The following is a 23,970-nucleotide window of genomic DNA, read 5'->3' as shown; positions in this document are numbered from 1 at the left end:
CAAAATTGGCATGGGAGATCTTTAACCCAGCACCAAAGTATGGGATAATTTTAATTAAGTACAATAGTTTCATGGTATAGTTTAGCAAAATTATTGGGCCTTTTGCTTCCCTTTGACCTTGATTGAGGTCAATCTGAAAAAAAATGGTATTAGATAGAGATTAACATTACAAGGTCAGACTTGCGGGTCTTGACAATAATAGTTGTAGAGTTTCAGAAAGTGGGCAAATAGAATCCTGATGTTTCCCAGCAGGGAACTGGCTGACTCTCCAGTGGGCAGGTGTTTGCATCACTAAAGACGGTAGCCTGGCACCAGGTATGGATAGTGGGATTCCGGCATATTGTAAAATGCTGAGTTGCAGTAATTCTGTCCCCTTTTCTAGTCCTTGCTTGCTCCACCAGTTCCTTCAGGACTGGGGTCTTATGTCTCTTCCCAGTTCTTGCAGGGACTGGTGTAGAATTTTTCAAGGGTCATTCCCTCCTTTGTAGTACTTCATCTTTTTTTTAAGATTTTATTTATTTATTTGTCAGAGAGAGCGTACAAGCAGGGGGAGCGGCAAGCAGAGGGAGAAGCAGACTCCCCACTGAGCAGGGAGCCTGATGCAGGACTCAATCCCAGTATCCCAGGATCAGGACCTGAGCTGAAGGCAGATGCTTAACCCACTGAGCCACCCAGGTGTCCCTGTAGTACCTCATCTCATCCTCAGTTTTGAATGGCAAGAAGCACAGTTTCTTTTCTTTCTCTTCCTTTCTTTCTTTCTTTCTTTCTTTCTTTCTTTCTTTCTTTCTTTCTTTCTTTCTTTCTTTTTCTTTCTTTCTTTCTTCCTTCTTGCTTGCTTTTTCTTTCTTTCTTTCTTTCCTTTCTTTCTTTCTTCTTCCTTTCTTTTTCTTTCTTTCTTTCTTCTTTCTTTCTTTCTTTCTTTCTTTCTTTCTTTCTTTCTTTCTTTCTTTCTTTCTTTCTTTCTTTCTTTCTTTCCTTCTTCTTTCTTTCTTCCATTCTTTCTTTCGAAGCATTCAAAGGTGTTATCAAGCTTCACCAATAAGTGTAGTCAGGACAAAGAGATAACTCTGTAACACAGATCTGTGAACAATTTCTAGAAAACCCTTCAGATCACGTCATCCTTAAAAAACAAACAAACACATAAACAAGAAAACAACAACACAAAACCTACACTAGAATCGCTTCCACTCTCACTTCTGGACTTTGCTCTGTGCTCCTGCCTCAGACCCTGTCTTCTGCCCATTTTTTTAAAAGATTGAGCATAACTCACCATATTCCATAAGGTGACCCCATGGTGCCCCTACAAGTGTGGGTTGCAGACCTCTCCAATATCCACAGTCCCATAGAATCTCACGCCTACCACAATTACAGCATTTATCCCAGTGCGTTTTCCTGTATTATTCTTTTTCATGCATCTTCATCCTGAACTTAAGTTCTTTGAGGGCACAGATGGTGATGACAATGATTAATTTTTTAATTATTACTTTTATCCCTGGTGCGTGGTAGAGTTCCTGGCAGAGAAAAGTTGCTCACTAAATATTTGTGGAAAAAATCCATAATTTTAAGTTTGAAAATGACTTTTACAGTATTATTGTATTTGACCTTCAGTGTATCACGATGAACAGCTATCATCCCTCCTGAACCCTGTTACTAGGGTTGGTATGCAAGGGGAGCTGGTTCACAGCAAAATACACTCGAGTATCTTTGGCCAGATTGGTCCTGGTACCTGAGTAACAGCCAGGTTACTGAGGGAGAAGTAAAACAGATGATTTTAATACAAGTAGTTTAGAACACTCCTCTTCAAATAGTGTGTAACGTGCAATGTTGTGTGATGTATTGTTAATAATTTGCATTTTTTAAAGATTCAGAAAAAATGATTTCCTGTGGAGAAGAGTATAAATTATTACTATGATGCTTCTATGCTTTTTTTTTTACAAAAAGCAGACAGCTTTACCATTTAAATAAAGTAATCGAAGTACCTAATAAATAAAATGAAATGTGGAGAAAGCATATTGCTTTTGCCTAATGAAAGATAATTGTGAATAAAAAACAGTGAGTATTATTATTATTATTTTTTAAACATTTTAAATTTTTTTTAAAAGATTTTATTTATTTATTTGAGACAGAGAGAATGAGAGAGAGAGAGCACATGAGAGGGGGGAGGGTCAGAGGGAGAAGCAGGCTCCTTGCTGAGCAGGGAGCCCGATGCGGGACTCGATCCAGGAACTCCAGGATCATGACCTGAGCCGAAGGCAGTCGCTTAACCAACTGAGCCACCCAGGCGCCCCAGTGAGTATTATTTTTAAAAAGGAGGAATTAATCGAGGATAATAACACAACAATAGAAAGACACAAATAATAGTTAATTCTCTGGTTTAATGGAAAGTTAACGTGTATTTTTGAATTGAAAATTAATTATAATATTTATTTGGTGGTTATTTAAATAAAAGTTCACCCAAAACAATAAGTAAGTTATTTAAAATCTATGACAATTAAATATTAAAAAGGAACACTGTTATAGAAAATATTTTGTTGTATTTTATAGATGTGATCCCTCACCCACCCCAAAAAAGTTTTTAAAGATGTTTTCACAGAAATCAAGACTTTAAGATTTGGTTTGAACAGAGCATTGTATGCACAGTATGTGCATGCACTCTGTGTTATATTATCTAGCTCCTTGGTGTGTAGGGGTGTATGCATGGGAGTGTGTGTGTGTGTGTGTGTGAGTGTGTATGTGTGTGAAAGTGTGTATTTATATTACTATATCTGGGGCGCCTGGGTGGCTCAGTTGGTTAAGCAACTGCCTTCGGCTCAGATCATGATCCTGGAGTCCCGGGATCGAGTCCCACATCAGGCTCCCTGCTCAGCAGGGAGTCTGCTTCTCCCTCTGACCCTCCCGACCCTCCCCCCTCTCATGCTCTCTCTCTCTCAGTCTCTCTCTCAAATAAATAAATAAAATCTTTAAAAAATTTTTAAAAATTAAAAAAATATATTACTATATCTGGGCTGGGAATTTCCCACCAGGGAAGGTATTGAGAAAAAGGCAGCTGGGAATGGTGGGAAGTGTTTATTTGAAAACTAACTCAGCCATTCCTTAATCCATGCCCATTATAAATTATTCAACCATGAGCCTCAGTGTCTCTATGTGTAAAATGGGAAAAAATGAGGATTAGCAATCGCACATATGTAACACCTGATAGAATGCATGGCTGATAGATCCTGATAGATCCAATAAGTGAGGGCTAAGATTGTTTCCATCGTTGCTCTTACTAATACTCAGTTATATGTGGCTAACTGCTTGGTAAGACTCAGGGACAGGAAACCTAAATATTAGGGTTAGACTGGAAGCTTGAGTGTACTTCCTTCTTGCTATTACTGAAAGCTAGAACTCTTCACACTCCTGTACCATTGTTCCCAACCACAGGGACTCATTAGAATGGTTACAAAGTGTGCTACGTTTACCAATTGCTTCCCAGCATTTGAAACCCTCTGGTCTTAGAACAACTCTATAGCGTTGGTGTCCCCTGATCATTTGCAGATTAGGAGGCTGAAGGTGGGGTTTGAAGGGATCAACCTGGGATCGTTTGGCCAGTGGTAGAGCAGAGATTAAATACAGGTTTCAGCTTCTGAAGCTCGACCCTTCCTGCCTTTCCCATTTGGTCTAGGAGCCAACAACAAGCCAAACACCATGTCGTGCAGATAGAATTTATCATCCAGAGCCGAACGTAGTGGTGGGTAAGTGGGGGTACTATTATGAATTAGGCTGTGACAAGAGGAGAAAGTTGGGCAGAGCAGGATACAGAGTAAGGTGTGCTTTCAAGCTCCAGCTTCCTTAGAAAGTAGCTTGGGACTTAAAATATAATTAAAAAAAAAAAAAAAAAAAAAAACCTCAAAGTAGCAAAGAAGAGACAGGTAGGTGATAATAGCTGTAGCTATTCAGACAAGAGGTATATACTCTTTATGTTCCCAGACTCTCAAGACCAAGTTCTGGAGTCTCAATGCCATAGAAAGGAACAGTGTCCGGGAGAGAAAGAAGACAGGTGGACTTTATTAGAGATAGCTTGTATACACGGGAGCTGACAGGAAAGACGAGTGCCACTTCCTGAAGAACTAGCGTCCAAGGTTTGTAAAGGCACTTTCCCGAAGGCTGAGGGGCTGGGAATAGGGAAGTGTCCCCTCAGTCTGACTGTCATTATCTTGTGGTGGTTACTTTTTAGTGGACACAAGACAACCACAGGAGATCTTTCTTCATGGTCGACATCCTTTAGGGCTCCCTGAAAATAGAACTACTTGCACAAACAGGCTTTAGATTGTTACTTCTAATTTTGCCCAGACAACCATTACTCCTTAATGGCTGTTATCTCTCATCTTTTCCAGAAGGAGGTATTTGTCTCTAAGCTTATGGAAACTTTTAACCCTTGCCTCAGTCCGGTGGCTTTACAGGAGTTAAGTCCCTCTTGCTTGCCCTATACTGTCTCACTTAGACAGAGGGAGATACTTCATTCATTTAAAGATTCCAGAACTTTGTATAGCACCTAGAATATAGTAGAAACTCAATAAATGTTTATTAAATTGACTGGGATTTTTTTTGAGTTGAGGTGTCTGATAAATAGTGGGATGTTGGTCAAAGTTACACAGTCTTTTGACTTGCCCATGGTGGTAATAAATTTGTGATTATTAGGTGCCCTTTTCTAAATGGGCAAACTGGAAATATCATACATTAAATATCTACAGTTCATACTAAGAGATGACTAATCACACCGTGGGGGAGGATTTGGGGCAAAAAGGCAGAGATGAGGAAATTAATTTCCTGTTTGAGCAAGAAATATCTTTGTTGTAAATATTAATCCATAAATAATTGGCTGATTTCATTAAATTGGTCAAATGGGTTATATAATTGAAATGACAGGTTCAATTCAATGAGAAGGACCCATCCCGTATCTCTGGATAGGCACAGCTATATGTTTTGCATATGCTAATTAATGTAATGTTTTGCTTTTCATATATTACTCACACCTGCTGCCCCTGCTAAGTAGATACATTACAGTGTGCTCAATACAATACGGTTCTGTACTTCTGGTGTGTGCACCTTGAATTTATTTTGAGAAGGGACCTGTCACGTTTAGAGCCTCTGAATGGATTATAACTGACATCAGGTGTAGAATCTGTGATGGGTGGGTCAGTTTGGTGGGTAAAGGAACTTAATGACACACGATAGCTTCGTCATTGACTGGACACACACTCTTCAATTTATTGGGCTTCAGGGGTTGGGTCTGGGAATATTTAGAGGAAGATCCACAAGGTAAAGAGATTGTTAATAAGAATTAACCCTGGCATCCAGGACTAGTATCAACGGCTTCTCATCAAACCTTCCCAGGCCCTGCTGCTTTATGTGCATTCTGTGATGCTTTCCAGAAGCTCTTCAGAAGACCTTTGGGTGGCAGAGGGAAAGTATGAGGCAGTGACAAAAAGTACACACTGAAATCAAGAATTCTCCCTTCTGGATCTGTCTTTGTCACTTGACCAAATGCAAGTCCTAGATCAAGTCATAGAGTTTTCCAGGCTCTAGTTCCTCATCTTCAAAATGAGTGCTTGGTGTAAAGTATGCCTTGGGTTCTTGGGTCCCTAATGACATTTCCTGATCCATTTTCTGCAAATATCCCTTTTTCTGAGGTGTAAATGAAGGTGTAAACAAAGATGTGCAAGGACCTAGTGAGGTCTGAGCAGAATCCACTACTGTCTCCAAATATTTTAAAACAAACACTGCTTCTGAGTTTTTATCCCTTCTTCCAAACTTTATTTTGAAATTTTACTCCAATACTCTTCTGATTTGCAACCCGCCTCACCTGAAGATGCTGGTGATGTTCAAGGGTCTAAAGGGTTGGAGAATTATTAAGTAGAAAGTCAATTTCACTAACTGCAATTACATATAACTTTACTTAAGAAAGCACTTTAGTTAATCTGCTAGGAAGGTGCTACATTCACATTCAAATTTATTAAGAAATTGCTACATGGTTGTAAAGTGACCCAGAAGATTCTAAAGGCTAAGGTGGAAAGTTTTCTCAAATGCACCCTCCAGTAGATGTGAGAATTATAGCATTTTCCTAACTAGTCTGTTCAATGAACCATGGCTGGAAGATCAGACCTGTAAATGTAAAGGCTTGCTCAGGAGGGGAGAGGGCAGTCAGAACAGTATGTTCTAGCAGAACCCAAATACATGCAGACATAGAAAGACCCATTCACCAAGAATAAAAGGGAAATGCCTCAAACACCAGGACGATCATAGGAAAGGGCACCCATCCATGCCTTGGCCATGGCTAATAGATTTCCTGTTAATGATTAACTGGGAGGACTCCATGGAGCGCACAGCCTCAGTGATTTTTCAAATCCCAGAATGAAGCATTTGCCAGGTGACTTGAAGGTCTGTTAATGATCACTGAAGGTAAAACCTGCTTGTTGACAGCTTCCCACTTTTTCTTGAGAAATTATTTTGCTCCTCTGGGATAACTGTACAGAGCTTTTGATAAAAATATTAAAATTTTATTTAGATGTACAATGTTTTAATGCAAATTTTTAACCATAAAAACCAAACGCTCCATTCAGTTAAATTAATAGAATTACAAAAAGATATAATGATAGCAATTAAGTCTTGAAAATGCAAATTTTATAGTCAAGGACAATTACCTCATTTATAGTATATTGGAATGGTGCCAGATGAAGGTAATTTAGATCCCCCCAGCTCACAGTTACATCATGATGGATATCTTCATTTCATTAGTACAACAAAGATGGGTGAGAAGTTAGACAATACATAAAAAAAAGAACCAAAGAGTATTTGACCTTTATAGTATAACTGGAACCAGAATTCATTCACTAATTTATCAAGTATTTAATGAGTACCAATTATCTAAAATATTAGTGATGTATATATTTTTTCTGCCTTAGAGAAAAAAAAAAGCTCTCTTTATTTTCAGCATCCACAAAACACTGATATCTAGAGAGATCAGATTTCTTCAAAACCAGGACGGGTTTTTGGTGCTTGGTGTGTTTCTCTATGCACTGTGCAGATGACCTGATTTCATGTTGATTGGAGTGATACCAAGGCTCCCTGCAAAAGAACAATGGATTTTCCACTAATTATCTTCTCTTTTATTTGAGCATGCTTAAAGTAATTTTTGGTGTCTTCAAATCATACAGCTGTGAAATTGTACTACCTAAATGATTATTTTTGACATTTTAATATTTACTATGTATTTTCTAATGCTCTTTATTTTAATATTATCATCTTGGCTGCAGTTCATTTGCCCAACATCCAGAACACATTATCCTTTCCACATTACAGGAAGATGAGTAATTTTAGCAGGGACAGAGGGACAGAGAGAGAGAGAGAGGGAGAGAGAGAGGAGATTTAATAGTAGGAGTGCAGGTTTTTCAAACACCTATGTTCATATTTTCTTAATGAATTTTTTTCTGCTTATATTCATAAAAAACTAAATAACCCATAATCTCCTCTTTTGCCCTCTAGAGGGCACTAGATTTCACTTCTCAAGATAAAGGTTAAGTTCAATCAGCCCTACTTAATGCTGTTAAAATTTTCCCCTTGAGTCATTATCTCTAGAGATTACTCCTGTCTAAAAGAGCCAGTGTCTATGAGGAGCAGGTGGTTTACTCCTTGCTACATCGCTCCTGGACAGAGGGAAACCAACGTTCTCTGGGTGCCTGAGGGACTATGCTGGTTAAAGGTGGGCTTTGGAGACAGACCTGCCCAAGTTGAAACATGGCTCAGGAACTTCCTGGATTTGTAATGTTGAGCAAATCATTCAACATTGCTATTTCCCAGTTTCCTCATCTGTAATATGAGGATAATAATAATAATACTCCATAGTGTGACTGTGAGTATTGAAATTAACAATACATATAAAGAAGTTAGAACAGAGATGTGTCTACAGCAAGCACTCAGTATTATTATTATTCTTGTTCCTTTTTCGAGATATAATCCCCAATAAAGATTCTACACTCCTGCCCCTAGGATTTCTTTTTTAATAACAATGACTCAAATGGGCAAGGCTCTATTAGGACTCTCTGAGAGAAATACACAACTCCCTTACACAGAATAGGTATTGACTCAAAGTACTTTTCAAGAAGCCTATGCTATTGGTATAATAGATATCAGAACAGAAGGTAGACCTCTTCAATTCAAAGTGACATGAGAACGTTATCATTTACTTTTTTGATCACAGACAAAAAGCTCCAAACCAAGACATCTAGAACTTATTGTGATGAAAGGTTATAGGAACATATACTAAGAAAATGAATATACATGATAGAAACAGGGCCCTTCTTCAGTATATAGAAAAGTTTTTGTTTATTTTGTCTGGTGTCTTTAAATGACATCAATAGTAAGAATCTTTAGGGATTCCCCCCAGAAACTTAGTAGCTAAAAGGGCCAATAATGCTTTTGTAAAGATCAATCTTTGTTTCTAGTGATGATGGTCAAGACTTGGTGGATTCATTTTCTTGGTTAACTTAGCTAGTAGCATGAGAGTTTTCCTAAAATATCCATCTTGTTGATAGTAGATTAAAAGGACGACGTCCTTTTTCTGGTGTTTACGTGTTGAGGTAAATTCATCAAACATTCATTTCTATTATTCAAAAAGAACTGCTTACATAATATTCTGAAACATATATACGGATAGTGAATCCCAAAAGCATGTATTATCCAATTAGCAATGTAGGAAACCCTATAAATGTTTGGTTATATAAATGTTCAAATACATATTTCAAGTCAGTTGTCCTTGACATTCTCAAGTGATAGGAATTCATCAGTGAGCCTACCAATAGTCTGTGCCATAACCTTAAACAAACCTGATTTTACCCTGGAAGCCCATTCAGGCTAAAATCAACAGACAACTCTTTGCCTAGATTGTATGTCAGATTTTCAAGTGCCTTATAAGCATTTCAGATATATTTGTACTGGTTTGGTCATTACAGATGAACTAATCAACTATCTTAATAACTGGTTAGATAACCAGCTAGTGCAGACTAATAATCAAATCAGCTATATGTGTTAGTATCTCTTGGCATTTCTGTGATCTGATGTATGGGCAGTATTATATACACTATTTTTTACAGATCCATTCAGAATGTAGAGACAGGATAAAAAGAGACTCATATACGTGTTTTTACCCTTTGTAATGAGTCAGTCTGTATGAGGTAATGATGCCCAGTACACCCTTATTCTCTTAATATTATGATAAAAATTAGAAGCTAAAACTTAATTGTCCTGTTAAAAAGAGAAATGAATTGTTGTTCTTACTTAAAGCCACCAAATTTCTGGCATTAGAGAAAACAAAAGTGCGTCTGATACCCTAGCTGCTGTGTCTCAGTTGTAAAAAACCTCGTCTGTGATCATAATAGGATATTGATTAGTTTGGATGCCATACAAAGCTGAATTGCATTTCTTGGTGGAGCACTAAAGGTCACTATTTGATTACTCAATAACTTTTCAAATACAAGAAATGCTATTTAAAAGTATGCTTGAATGATTGGGCTGTGTTATAAGAGAGAGAATGCGGGGGGAATGGTACTTCTTTCATAAAGATAGATGTTAAATTCACATATCAGCTTATATTTATTTATGTTTGACATTCCATAATATTTTATATACTAGAACATAAACCATGAAATTAAATTATGAAAGCAATTTTTACATGTTATGATCCATGTGGTATCAAACCTACGAAACACATAATTCACTTTGTTTTTTAGCTATTAATTGAATTTGTCAGTGGGCCCATCTTATATTTAATAACATTTCCTACTCTGACAAAAGTAAGACATTTTGTATTCTACCGTAGAAAATTTGAAAAATGTAGAAATATACAAAGAGGAAAGAATTATCTATAATTCTGATATTCTGGTTAATATCTGTTTTCTCTTTTTATTTTTAAAAACAATATAAAATCTTATATTTATTCTATTTACTACAAATTATATCACTAGGGTTATTTTATGCTAATTTTTAAAGATTTTTTCCCCTTTATATTACACTGGGAAAGTATTCTTATGAATATTAAATAATATTAGAAAATTAATTCTTAATGGTTGCATAATATTCCAAATGATGGATGCCCTGTATCATATTTAACCTATTAGTTTGTGCTCATAAGCTCTCCCCCATTTATCCTGTTCATATGACCTTTTGCTTGCTTGTTAAGAGGTTTGTATGAAGGAGAGTTCATTACTCTCATCATGTATCACATGTATCACATCATATTCCTTCACTCACTTCCCTTGGCATTCCGTATTTCTCTTTAATCACTGGCATCCTTGCCTCAACTTGACTCACTATTTGCCCAAAAAAGTATTTGTCTTTGGTGGGTTGACCTTGATCTAATTTGGCAAAGTAAAGGCATCCTTTCATTCTATCACAAGAATGGGCTAGCAATATCCTAGCACATTGTTAGAATTTAAAGTATATTTGCTAATAACATAGATGACTAAATGGTAGGAGGGAGGTCAGAGAAGGTAGAAAATAGTGCATGTAGGGGAAGTGGGGAATTTGATTAGTAGATGAAGGAGAAGGAAGAAAAATGGGGTGATGTAGAAATAAGAGAATGCCACAGGAATGGGCAGGCATAGGAGAAATAGGGTAGAACAACGAGAATGGGGTCAAAGAGTCAGGTGTTGGAAAAGAAGCAGTGTGAGAATTAATTGGGATTCTCTGTAACACAAACCTGTTCTACAACATGGGCAACAAGGCAAAAGCATCATGAATGATAATCCCCGGCCTATGTGATGACCCATAGAGAAAAAAGAATGCTTTCATAATAGTTATTTGATTTAGGATATCAATAATATGATATACCTACCTATGAACCATGTGTACCTTTGAGACATTGATAGAAGGGAAATATCTAGAATGGGGGAGGCAATGACCTGTTTTTCAACATGCAATCCTGAAGCACTTGATTCATGAACAGAATCAGACATAAATCTGGGAAACAGACACTCCAGATATCCTGGAGGATGATCAGCTCAGTGAAGGGGACCTAAAATAGAATCACCCCCAAAAAGCTTAAAAGAACGCTTGGAGAAGACATGGCCAAATCGCATTTAAAAGATGACTCCTTGAGAAGGGAATGTCAAGTAGAAAAGGAACAGACCAGCTCTGACTATAAGGAGAAGAACGATGGGGTCAATGTACAGGCTTTTTTGGAATACAGATTTTGATTTGTTCAAGGAAATCCCCTCACACAGTGAAAGTGCTCGAACCTGTGATTGGTAAGTCCTTCAACATCGGAGTTGTTGAAGTACATATGGATAATTAGTAGTTGGGAATTTGTTGTGGAGATTCACTTCTATCTGGTGGAGCCAGATAATCTTTAAGATCTTAGCCACCCTTGGGATACTATGATTTTATGCAGAACTTTATCTAGATCAAGCAGAGAAAATGAATACCAATTTGCATTTATATGGCCTAAATTGCTCTAACAAAAGTTTGCATTTTTAAACCATTTCATTTTTACACCATCAAAAATTTTGATCTTTTGAATCAAATCTTTGACCTTTCATAAGAAAACACTTATAGCAACTGTAACATCATTTTTAAAAAATTGTCAACCATAGTTTTAGTTTGAAGATATTGCATAGGTTTTCTGAAGAAATCTCTAAGGGCCAAGATATATGTCATTGAAAATGACCCTACTCTTAAGTTGCTCATACATATAATGCATTTAGAATGTAGAAAGAACCTACAAGGGCTACTTTGAAAGCCCATTGAGATAAACCTGCTAGAGCCCAGAAGGAACTCTCCAGAGTTGGGTCTTATAAGCATGAATAAGAACTAGCTGAATGATGTGTGGTTCAGTTGGTTAAGGGTCTGACTCTTGATTTCAGCTCAGGTCATGATCTCAGGGTCATGAGATCGAGTCCCCGATGGGGCTCTTTGCTTAGCATGGAGCCTGCTTGGGATCCTCTCTCCCCCTCCTGCTACCCCTCCACTGGCTTGTGCCCTCTCTCTCTCTCTCAAAAATAAAAATTTAAAAAATTTAAAAAGGAACTAGCTGAATGAAAACAAGTGAAGGGATAGGAAAAGATGCTCTTGGTAGGAAGAAGAGCATACAAATGAGAAGCTGTAGAATTTGTAGATATCTATAAATAGGTTAGTAAAGCTAAACCTTATGTTTGAAGTGAGGCATGAAGGATGACGGGGCCAGTGATAGATGCAGTCAGAGGACAGCCTTTGATGCTATTCTAAGTCACTTGACTTTCATACCCTAGACACTGGGAAGCCACTAACATGAGTCAGACAGATTTGACTTTAGCTCAAGCATTGTCCTTGTGTAAGGATCATACAATACAGATTTAAATGGACAAAGAATAAAGGCAAAGAGACTAATTAGGTGGCTACTGTAATCACCCTCAGAAAGATCTTAAAAACCTAAGCTGAACAGTGGTAATAGGCACAGAGAGAAAGTGAATTACAAATAATTTTTTAAGTAAAATAATGGATTACTAATATTGATTGGTAAGATTAGGCATTAGAAGATGTAAGAGTCAGTCATGACTTCAAACTTCTTACTTGGATGACCCTGTTAGAACCCATCAACTGACATGGGAGCACAAGATTAGGAACATATTTTGAGGAAGGGAGTTGATTTATTCCAGTTTGGACTTATTTACTTTAAAATGCTTTAGAGTCCTTTAAGTAGTTACATGATCCAGGCATCTGAATATGAAGGTTTATATCTCAGGAGAATGGTTCTATTTGAAGGTAGAACTAGCTGAGTGATGTGTGGTCAAGTTTTGTCTACATATCAATAATAACTAAAGCCATAAGTTTGCCCAGGAGGAAAAAAAAAAATGGAAAAAGAAGTGGGCTTAGGGAAAAAAGAAAGAAAGAAAAAATAAATGCTATATTTAAAATGGTGAGCAAAGAAGAGACTCACAAAGAAATAGGGAGGAAGTGGTAGGAGAAGTAGAAGCTTAAGAAAAAAAATTGATGTCATAAAATCATGGGAACAGTTCCAAGGAGAACGAATCAACGGCAGTAAATGAAATCCACAATCTATCAAGATAGGAGATAAAAGTGCCTATTTAATTTGAGAATTAAGTTGTCACCTTAAGGAGATTGGTGTCCATGGAATGGTGGCCAGAAGACACATTGCTGTGTCGACTATCAGCAAGGAATTAAGGACCTCATATGTAGAATATTGTTTTCCTAGGAAGAGCTCCTCCTTCTCTGTTCATGTTGGAGAGGTTTAAGTGAGGTGAAGAACAGAGAGATGGCATAGGAACAGAGAAATTGACACTTTAATCAATCAAACTGGACAATCAGACAAGGACTCATTTATGATGTCTTGAGAGCTTTTTTGGAGGTTCTAGCAGGGAAGCACTACTCATATACCCTTGACCGAAGAACAGTCCTCCTCTATTGGGGAGGGTCGTCCTCTTCAACCGAGGGCGCAGCTTCGGGAGGGATGCACATGGAGTGGTGAGGGAGGAAGGGGACACCCGCCTAGCCAGCCAGATCAGCCGAATCAACCCTGGCGATCAATGGGGTGACAGATGTCACAGCCAGACCGCCTTCACATCCTATGGTGTCTTTTAAATAATATTTTGAATTATGCAAGTAGTATATAAATTTGTTTTCATTATGTCTTTCAATTTATAAACAGCCCCATCAGTTCACATGTGCAAATTCATTACAAACCAATGAATTTCACCCCCTCTTTGGTTTCTACTAAATCCTTTCAGGTGGTATAATGAGACTGAGGTAACAATTATTTCTCTGTAATGCTACAGTGCCCTGTGACTTCCTGGTATGACATCTCCCACCACCATGTTTATATAGAACCCTTTAAAAAAAATAAATAGGGCGCCTGGGTGGCTCAGTTGGTTAAGCAACTGCCTTCGGCTCAGGTCATGATCCTGGAGTCCCTGGATCGAGTCCCGCATCGGGCTTCCTGCTCGGCAGGGAGTCTGCTCTGTCCTCTGACCCTATCCCCTCTCAGGTGTTCTCTCTCTCTCAAATAAATAAATAAAATCTTTAAAAAAAAATAAAAATAAATAAATAAATAAAATAAATAAAAATGGTTTTGTCTAGAGGAATCCAGCAGTTTGTTAGAGTTTCTTTTTAAATAGTTGTAAATATTATAAATCATTTGTATAATCAGATACCTACACATGATGGCACATGCTTTCTTATTTCAGATGCATCTGAGAAATCCAGATTATCTCAGAAGAAAACATGGGTGCCTGTAAGGGAAAACCCCAACCAATAAGATCAAAAGAACCCAAATGAATTCTCACATCGTAGGGTGTTCATCTCTCTATCCAACTTTCATAAATGACTTTAAATGACTTTTAGAATATTGATCCTTTGTATCAAAACAAAGACACTCCTTAGTCACATCTAAATAAAGATGTTTTGTAAATAAATTGAGGAGAAAGAAGCTGCACAACATATGATAATTATAATAGAAATTCTTAGTTTCCTTTTAAAGACACAAGTAACTGAGTCAAGTTTTCTGTTTGGACAACCTTTCCCCTTTTGTTTTTTGTGTGTTTTTTTTGTTGTTGTTTTTTAAAGATTTTATTTATTTTTTTATTTATTTGAGAGAGAGAGAATGAGAGAGAGCACATGAGAGGGGGGAGGGTCAGAGGGAGAAGCAGACTCCCTGCCGAGCAGGGAGCCCGATGCAGGACTCAATCCCGGGACTCCAGGATCATGACCTGAGCCGAAGGCAGTCGCTTAACCAACTGAGCCACCCAGGCGCCCTTGTGTGTTTTTTTTAAAGATTTTATTTATTTATTTATTTGACAGAGAGAGACACACAGCGAGAGAAGTAACACAAGCAGGGAGAGTGGGAGAGGGAGAAGCAGGCTTCTCGCGGAGCAGGGAGCCTGATGCAGGGCTCAATCCCAGGACCCTGGGATCATGACCTTAGCCGAAGGCAGATACTTAACGACTGAGTCACCCAGGCACCCCTCCCCTTTTGTTTAATTAAATATTTTCAAAATATCCTTTACTGAGACACTGTTATCTTTTCCTGAGCAGCCATGGCAATTTGAACATCCTTCTCTTGTAGCACTACTATGTTATTTAATAATGTTTACAAATTTATACTTTCAACTGGACCATGAACTCTTCAGGAACAGGAACTGTTTTATTCATAATTGTCTATTCGTCAAGTAGCTAACGGATAATGCATAACCACTGCCTCTCCACTTCTTTAGTATTCCAATTCAGGATGAGCCAGCATGGAACCCTGATCACTGAGAATAAATGGGGCTATGGAATGACCAGAAACAGCCAGAGAGAAATTGAACCAGATCACAAGGGTCCACTATGTTCAGGAACAAATGAGAGAAACTATACCCATTTGTCAATTCCCAAGGATAAGTGTAGAACCAATAACAGAAGCCAAAACAAGAGATCCAAATTGGGTAAATACAATGACAAAGCAATGATATGATACAGAGGACAGATGAAAGGAGACAGTCAAAAAATTTAATGTCTACAGCATCGGCGCACTTGGAAATTGATTTGAGGGGCATGTCATTATGTAGTGTGGAAAAAGAAGACTCACACATGTATGTACAGGAACATACAAAGGAAAATGTAAACATGGAAGAAGCTATGATCACCCGCTTCTGTTAAGATATGTGTGATACATTCTTCACCTGATCCAAGTCCAGAACTCCAGGACTTGATGATGTTGGGGGAAATAGCGGTAACTATGATATAAACCTATTTGCTCGAGACACTATGGTAAATTATACGTAACACCTAGTTATATTTACCATTGATTTGGATAGATGTGCCTTGCAGATAATAAGGGATTAATATAGAGTTATTGATTTGATTTGAAAAATAAGAAAGTTTCAGGGCGCCTGGGTGGCTCAGTCGTTAAGCATCTGCCTTCAGTTCAGGTCATGATTCCAGGGTCCTGGGATCCAGCCCCATGTTGTGCTCCCTGCTCAGCAGGCAGTCAGCTTCTCCCTCTCCCCCTGTCTCTCCCCTCCCCTGCTCATGCTCTCTCTCTCTTTCAAATAAATAAATAAAATCTTTAAAGAAAAAGAAGAAAGTTTCAACAAATACACAAATAAGGAAAATGTCAACACACACATAAATTACATGAGTAAGTAAAATGTCTCCAAAGTGCATATAGAGGTAGAACATGTATGGTTTGCGGTATGAAGAGGCGGCCATGTCAGCGGCATGTGCCCAGCCACAGACCTGCTGCCTTTCCCCCGGTCACTTCATCATGAAGGCTAAAGAACATTGTCTGAGCTTTTCTGGATTGATTTGTTTAACGCTTTATGGAGAGAGGGGTGGGAATTCCACAACTGCTTGAACAACAGGTGGGAGAATTTGCAGAACTAGGGTGCGTTCCACACCTGAGACACGGAGCAGGGGTAGGAGTGGGAAGAACAGACAAAAGACCTCTCTTGAAAGGAATGGGGATGATGGGCAGGGGAGTAGGTGGTTCCATGTAAAGTTTACATGTGTAAGATGTTTGTATTATACCAAGACAATAGATAAAGTATTCCAGCCAGCTGACTGCAGATGTTTACCATTAACACAGTACCCTCTGCTCTCATTGTCCTGAATTCTGCTCTATTCCAAAGAAACCTGGATGGTTTTCATCCTTATTAACATTACACAGTTTATTCATATTGAGGCACATATTCAGCTACTTAGATAGATGTTACTTCCAGATATTATATCTTCCAAGTGTTTGCATATTGCAAGGATTTGATGTTCCCTAAATAGGTAATGGTATTACTATATTCCAAAATGGTCCCTTTGGGAAACTCCTTAAGTCGTTTCCTGTTTCCTGTCAGTATGGTTTAACCTACACACAGAGAGAAGGGTTGCAGCAGGTTTCAATGTTTCAAAGTAAAGCTTGTTTGGGTTGCCTAGAGCAGTTGCTACCTGAAGCAGAGAAAGCATCAGGATGCTCAGTTTCTCACTGAGAAGCCTTGAAAAGCAGGTTTTTGTCACTTGTTTGTATCATTTTTGTATGTCTTCCAAACAGATGTAGTTTACAAAGTCTTGGGAAATGAATGCACATTTGTGGAGAGGACTCAAACTAGGCTTCCATCCTCTTTTTGTTTGCTGGGCCTTGTTTTCCCATCTTCTTGAGGTACCTTAATGAGCAGGGAATTATTCACAATTAATGATAGCCAATCACTATGGTGGGGAATATCTACTTATAAAATTATGACAAATAGCCACACACCGTGTGATCAGAGTATACAAATTACACCATAAGCAGAAAGTAGTTATGCTTGATTGGAGCAATTAAATGTTTTCTTTAAAAAAAAAAAAAAAACTCCACTGAGAATATTTTAGAAAACGGCTTTTTAATCATCTGTAGAACTGCTAAAATTACTGTCTCATAATAGTTTTAAAGTACGTCATCTTTAGAATTAACTGTAATTCCTTTGCATAGCCATGGGATTCTTCCCCCAGAAACCTGTTTACTTGAAACTTATTTTTAATCACAGACCTAACATTAACTCAATCTCCTGAATGAAGTGACAATGATTTTCTAGGACTAGAAAATGAGACATTTGGTTTCCATGAACAAGTAAGTACTACCCACACTGCACAACCAGATTAGGGAAGAGAAAATCCTAAACAAACATGCCCTGCCCCCTGGCAGCTGGACTGCGCGCACCAGTTTGGAACATGGCCATGGGTGGGGGTCAAGTTCTGGGGAACTCCAAAAAGAGAACCTAGATTATTCTATAGGGCCACTCTAGAAAGAAAGCCAAGGAGCCATGGGGTCTCATCTGGGAATGAGTTGTATCACCTGAAACCCTCTGAGTAAAGGGGGCTGGTGAAGAGATGTTCGGATTTGCTTTTGTTTTCTTCTCTCTTTGTTTAGCAGGGAGGGGAGAGAAGAAATGCAAGGGAGAGCTAAGGTTCTGAGCGTGTCAGAGCAATGAGATCTGTTGACCCACTAGGACCCAGAAACAAGTTCTGACCTTTATTGAGATTGAGCCAATCTCTCTTTTCCACTGAGCTTTGCACTTTGAGAAAGCCTAGAGAATCTTCCTGAATAGATTACATGGTCCTGGGGGGAATGTCAGGGGACATTGAGAAGCAGAACCTATTTAAGCAACAGACAGCATGCCCAGTAAGTACCTAGTAACAAAGAGGGAAAGTATCCGCAAGGTGTGCACTTGACTCTGACTATAGGTGAGGTGGTCCTCAAGGACTTCCAGACATAATCACTGGGACTTCACAAGGATGCTATGTGTCCCCATCGGGAAATGGATGCACACCACTAGCAATACTTAGCTAAACAATGTTAGCACTATCTTATTCACATCCATAGGCTGACAAAGTCTGAGAATATTTGTTTTGTCTGTTGTGTAAATGAAAATTTGAGAAACTACTTGTGACAATTTTTTTTTTCTAGGAAAGCCCATAAGTCTCCCGGAATAAACTGAATGCAGAAATTACTTTGTGAATACATGTGCCAGAGGCTTTTATATTAAAATTTTGGCCACTGAGGCCACACGCCTTCTAAAGTACACAATTTAGACCACCATTTAATAAGAACTACATCTTTTGGAGGATTTACGAAGTGAAGGTCACTGAGTTTTACATGTACTAAATACATTTAACCTTTACAACGACAAACGTTTTCAAAATAAGAAAACTAAGGCTCAGAGATAAAGTTCAGTTGATCATGATAAAAAAATCGAATATTGGGGCGCCTGGGTGGCTCAGTCATTAAGCGTCTGCCTTCGGCTCAGGTCATGGTCCCAGGGTCCTGGGATCGAGCCCCGCATTGGGCTCCGCATCGGGCTCCCTGCTCCGCGGGAAGCCTGCTTCTCCCTCTCCCACTCCCCCTGCTTGTGTTCCCTCTCTCACTGTGTCTTTCTCTGTCAAATAAATAAATAAAATCTTTTAAAAAAATCGAATATTAGGTAACACATATACTGAAATCCGTTCCATTTGATTTCAGAGACCAAATTTGTACTAAGAAAGCATTCCTTTTGGCTTCATACAATAGAGTCTTTTTTTTTTTTTTAAACGAGGGGTAAAACGTCGCCATAGATGTATAATTTAAGAGAAAAAAAGCATCTGACTTAATTTCATATTAACAGTGCACTCAATAAAATTAATTTTCCCATTGTCTTACCATCACAATCATTCAAACACTTAACTTGGATTTTTTTCTAGACCTCTTCTAGATCTTATATATAAACCTACACCCTGTTGGTTCAACTTCATCGTCTCTTTTTTTCACATGATAATCAATTACATGAATTTTCAGAATTTGACTTACTATTCAGGGTGCCACCTTTGTGGTTGCATGATCCACTTAATTCATTAAACTAGGAGCAAGAAAGAAATGTATCTTTGTTCTGTCTAAGAACATGTCTTACCTTGATTATTTTGAAATTTACACATTTTCCCCTGATTCCTATTTCTTGACTCTTGTCCCTATGCTCATAGGTAGGTAAGTTTTCTCAAATGCCCTCTGAGGCATGGCTGCCCTCCACTTCCTACTGCCCATATGGGGTTACACAACTTCTAAGAAAAATCTACAGTGGGCCTATCATGAATGATCCCTTTTTCTGACTTTTCACCTATCCCTTAACTTTTCTAGGCAATATGGCAGGAACAGATGGATTTGTTGTGGAGTTAGCAACCTCATTCAGGATGCATGAGGAGAAGCTGTTTTTCTCACCAAAAAAAAAAAAAAAAAATCTAAATATAATCACCTTAGGAAAGCTGATTTACCTTACAGAATGAAAATAATGTCTCAAGGCTTTAAATTTACACAGTGAGGTATATGAGTCTGTGAGGTAAGGAGTCTGACCAACTACTATGGATAATGCAAATTTGTTCCTTTTGATCTCTCTATTGGTTCCTTCATCCTTATATCCTCCACGTTTCCAAATTGAACCCTGATCCTCACATTATGTATAAATAGCAAGGTATGCATTTAGCCAGAATGCCATGAAGTGAAACTAGAAAAATCTCCAAAACAGATCACTTCTCCCATCCGGAATAGGATCCTTGATCACACTAAGTAAATGTAATCCCCTTATCTGCTGAAAACCCCAGGATCTAAACCCAGGGTAGATCCTGCTGTTAAGAAGCCAAAACTTAGAAAGATAGTATAAAACAGCAAAAGGCCAGGGCACGCCTGGGTGGCTCAGTCGGTTAAGCATCTGCCTTCGGCTCAGGTCATGATCCCAGGGTCCTGGGATCAAGTCCCGCATCGGGCTCCCTGCTCCGTGGGGAGCCTGCTTCTCCCTCTGCCTCTGTCTCTCATGAATAAATAAATAAAATCTTTAAAAAAAAAAAAAAACAGCAAAAGGCCAAATATTCTCTAAATTCTCAGCTTTATTTCTCATCTCATTAGCATATTTAATTGTTTCCAATAAGACCTCTTTGCAGCAGAAATAGAAAGACAACGTGAGCCAGTGCACTGATGTGTGATATCATTTGAAATCCACACAGGATCTTTGTCTACCTGCTGTGCTTAATTTCAGTATACATTTCTGTGATTAATTTTGTTTTTCTTCAGTACATCAAAATGTTCCAGTCATTCATGTTTGTGCATCTTAAGCTAGGGATTAAAGTGGACTAAAGATTCCCAAGAACTGAGATATTTTTGAATGTGAACTCTAAGGACACTCTATCATGAAAGATGATTACCTGAGATGTAGAATCACATGCATGTGCACGACTCCAGAATCCCTCAAGAGAATTCAAGGAGTCTGTGAACTTGGATGGGAAAAATGACTTCTTTATTTTCACTAATATGTGCTAAAAATTTGGGGCATTTCCTTTCATTTTTTCATATTGTCAAAAACTGTAGTATTATTAACAGTACTTACGATTTTGTCACCAGTAGAAATCACAGGTTTACTCCTATCACATGGGTACAGAGATCATGGAATAGGATATATTTCATCACCCCTTTGACCTTGTGGTGATTATTGGGTCCACCACTTGATCTTACTATTTAATAAATTGATGAAGCACATGCATTTCTCTACCAAAATCCTTTAAATTTTGATAACTTTATTTTCATATAATCAGTTTCACTTGTAATCTGAAGTATTTTACTTTGTGCATTTAAAAAATGTCATTCTGAGAATGGATTCACAGCCTGCATCAGATTCCAGAGAAACCCATGACTCAAGAAGAGTTAAGAAGCCCTGCTTCAGGTTATATAAAAATTTATATCACTGAGACATTTTAGTTTCTAAGTGGAAAACAAACAAACAAAACAACAACAAAAAAACAACAAAAGCACACGTTCACTCTCTATTCTGCATAGCTTCTACCACATCAGGGCTTAATTAAAATTTATTATTATACCTATATTTTTCCATAAGATTTACCTTCATGTTTCTATAAAATGTATTAATGCATCATTTTATGAGAATTGGTTGAGCACTCGGTATGCGCATGCTCCAAAGCAAGGCACTAAGAAATACAATAGTAGTGATTCCTGCTCTAAAAGACCTTGCAATCAAGCTGAGTGGCCTGGCCATGACTTATAATGACTAAAACATAATCGTGATCCAAATATTCGATTAGCGCTAACAATAAGGGCGAAAGCAGAGTTCAGAAAAATAAGAAGACATGCATATGGACCCCAAATGCTGGGCAAGCTTGCATGGAGGGGTGAGGCTTGAGCGGGACACTGAGGTATGGTTAAAATTCCAAGAAGCAAAGGAGGCAGGTTTCACTGGAAGGTCAAGAGAAGGAGTGGCAGCTGGACAGGAACAGTCACCTTCTGTGTCCTCACTCTGCTTTATTTTTCATCACAGCACTTACAACACCTGGCATGTATTACTTACCTAATTATCAATTGTCTCCAATTAAAACATAAGACCAGCAACTTTGTTTAACCTGCTGATGTATCCACAGCAGAAATGAATATTGCGGGGTACGTAGTAGATGTCTGGTTAATATTTATTGAAGGAAGAAAGAGCAGGAGGAAGTAAGGCAGGGAGAGATACAGAGACAGAGAGCAGAAGAGACAGAGGGAGAGAGGTAAACCTGTGGACGGAGAAAACTGAAGAGAACAATCTGATTAGAGCAAAGCATGTGTGTCCGGAGAAAGGTGAAAATACATAGAGGTGGTTAGTACTAACAACACCCATAAGAGAATTAATTAATCTGTACAACCAGTAACTGGGAGCCAATCTGAGTAGGCAGGCTATAAGGCATTCTACGTAATTGAGCTAATTTACATCAAAGTACCTAATTTTAGGCCTGAGAACATGGCAGGGGTTCAAAAAATGTTAACTCTTCTTTCCTGCTGTTGAGATGTTTAAGTTTTAAAGCTTGATAAGTCAGGCCTCATTTTAATTGCAAAGGGTGTTTCACTATAGGTATTTATAAATTTTAGAAAAATAGGAATAAAAATCATTTTCTCCAGAAAATCTACCACGTAGAATCATCATAACTGGCTTATGCTGTTATGCTGCTCCCGCCTTATAGAGTTGCTTAGATTGCCATCAGTGGCTCATTCAATACTTGATTGAATCCTTAGTAAGATATTAAGACCCACGCACAATATTTAGCTCTTTTTACGCTAAACTTGTTATGAGACATTCAATCGAATAAAATGTCAGAGGTGCAGAACTCTTGGATATTAGCTAATCTAATCCTTTTGTTTCTTAGCTTAAAAACAAACAAACAAACAAATGAAAAGCCCAGAGAGATATGATACTTGTCTAACTAGAACATAACTGACTAATTCATCCAACTACTCTTGTTGCCATGTTCTCTGTTCATATCTTGAGTAAGTTTTCACCAGTGTTTTCTCAAAGGGTGACTATTTTAGCTACCCGTCTAAGTGCTGAAGGAAGGAAAGGAGAAAGGAAGGAGGGAAGGACCAATGAATGAATGGATTATGCTTTCCAATTTTTTGTGTCAGATCATAGTTCCTCTCCACCGTAGAGTTTATCATCTCTCCTGTAGGTGTGATCATGGGAGCTGGCAACAGCTCCAAAGTTTTCTCCTCATGTTACTTCATAAAGAAGATCATTATATTTCATTTCTGAGGTGTAAGTGGTTACAGGTTCAAATTTATAAATATCTATAATGAAACACTTTTTATGATTAAGATGTGAGATACAGGGATGATAATGGATAGCAGTTGGTTATAAGAGAAAGGTCATGTAATTTGGAATTTAAATAACTTAAATGTATATACTAGCTCCATTTATTTTCCCTCTTTCAACCCCAGTTCTGTCCTTATAGGACAGGGATAATGCTAATATATTACTACCTGTGCCATAGGATTATTTTGAAGCTCAAATGAGCTAATGCTTGGGGAAAGTTCTTAAAATGCAACATGCTATACATAAGAAGAGTACTTGTTATTGCTATTCATAATTTCCCATGGCACAAAATAATGACCCTAGGCTATGTATAAGGATTAACCTTGTATCTGACAGAATTACATAAATAATTTTCATTCACTAGACGCGAGGACACTGACCTAATATTAATTATTTGTATTGTTCTCTAACAGGGACTTAACGTATCACCCAATTACCCTTCTGTTCCCTTGATTAAGCACCAAATGGAAATTATTAATGATGGCAAGAAAAAAGAGCTTGGAATTATTCTGAAATTCAAAAACTTGGACAAAAAGCAAAATTTCAACAAGTGAAAAAAAAATGTCAACATGTGAGAATAATGAGTTGCAAACCAAGGATTTCCTTCAAAGAAAGGACAGAGGATGGATTTCATGTATTATTCGGTCATCTCTAGCCCTGACAATGCAGGAGTTTGGACATATATATATGTATATATATATAACATATGTACAAATATATACACACACAGGGCAAGGTGTGTGGGTAGAGATTGTCCATAAACGCCAGCATCTTGCAGACTACTTTATCAGAAGAAGCCAAAGCAGCTCAGTGCAGCTTCTACCTTTCATCATGCTAATCAGCTGGTAGA

The sequence above is a fragment of the Mirounga angustirostris genome, unplaced genomic scaffold (genome assembly GCF_029215605.1).
Source record: "Mirounga angustirostris isolate CCGP_5_RB_7025 unplaced genomic scaffold, mMirAng1.0.hap1 SCAF_8, whole genome shotgun sequence".
NCBI lineage: Eukaryota > Metazoa > Chordata > Mammalia > Carnivora > Phocidae > Mirounga > Mirounga angustirostris.
The sequence above is the reverse complement of the archived record's forward strand: the minus strand, read 5'-3'. Positions refer to the sequence as shown.